General features: G+C 41.5%; 1 non-coding gene across 1 annotated transcript; it reads left to right on the forward strand.

Moving 5' to 3' along the window:
* The first annotated feature begins 566 nt into the window (after nt 1–566).
* Nucleotides 567–704, forward strand: LOC114817416. Its single transcript, XR_003765274.1, has one exon. It is a non-coding gene; the product is annotated as a small nucleolar RNA SNORA7 (small nucleolar RNA).
* The last annotated feature ends 323 nt before the right edge of the window (nt 705–1,027 follow it).

Genomic DNA, 1,027 nt, shown 5'->3' on the forward strand with positions numbered 1-1,027 from the left:
TGATAACTGCTTACTTGCTTCTCTGTGTGTGGGTCCCAGACTCCCTATGGCATAAGATTGAAAAAACACATTGTGATTGATTTCCAGTATGACATTGTTCAAAGAGGATCCTTTGCATTTGATGATACGAACCCAACATTAGTTATTTTTCTTACCAACAGGAGTAAGATTTATGGCTTGAAGAACCTTTGCCTATTTTTCTCACCCTTGGTCTCTAGCTGCCTAGGAAAGAAGAACATGCACAGGTTGCAACTGCAGATTAGAATGCCTGGTTTTTAAGGGCACACGTTCAAAAAATACTTTATCAAGGAATGCTGCTGGGAGGGGGAATCAGATGAATTTCATTCATAATTCTCAAATACTTCTATAACTGAAAAGTCTCAGATTTGGCAGAAGTTGGCACCAGTACTCTGATTTTATTTTCCCGGGTTTAAAAAATGACCCTATGCTATGTCCTACTTTATCCTTTTTGGCAATGGTCAATTAACATTTTAAGGAATATATCAATCACTAATATTTATTGAGTGCTATCTACCTTACAAATAAGGATCTGGTATTGTGGTGCACACCCCTCAGGGTCGCACCAGGAGAGTTTCCAGTATTCTACCAGTCTCAACTATGGGAGGGACAGTCAAGCAGAGGCATACCCATTTCATTCCTAGTTTGTACAGTGGCTAGCGAGTGGAAGGCAATCTGCTACAAGTCAAAACTCATCTGTGTTGGGCAGCAGTGGCATGCGGAGAGTCGAGGGTAGAGACTCAATTTTATGGCGTGAAAGGAGGCGATGGTAAACCACTTCCATATTTTTACCAAGAAAACTCCATGGATACACTATCAGAACGATCACAGATGGAGGTGGGGCATTCTGGAAGAGATATGTCCACGACATCACTATGGGTTGAAGGTGACTCGACACCATAAGAAAAATGTGTAACAAACTGTTTTAAGTAATTGGGAGAGTACAGCAAAGTGAGTGGTCATGATCCCTGACTTGAAGGAGCTACAATTTACCAGGGGAGACAGACAC

The sequence above is a fragment of the Ornithorhynchus anatinus genome, chromosome 1 (assembly GCF_004115215.2).
Source record: "Ornithorhynchus anatinus isolate Pmale09 chromosome 1, mOrnAna1.pri.v4, whole genome shotgun sequence".
NCBI classification, from domain to species: Eukaryota; Metazoa; Chordata; class Mammalia; order Monotremata; family Ornithorhynchidae; genus Ornithorhynchus; species Ornithorhynchus anatinus.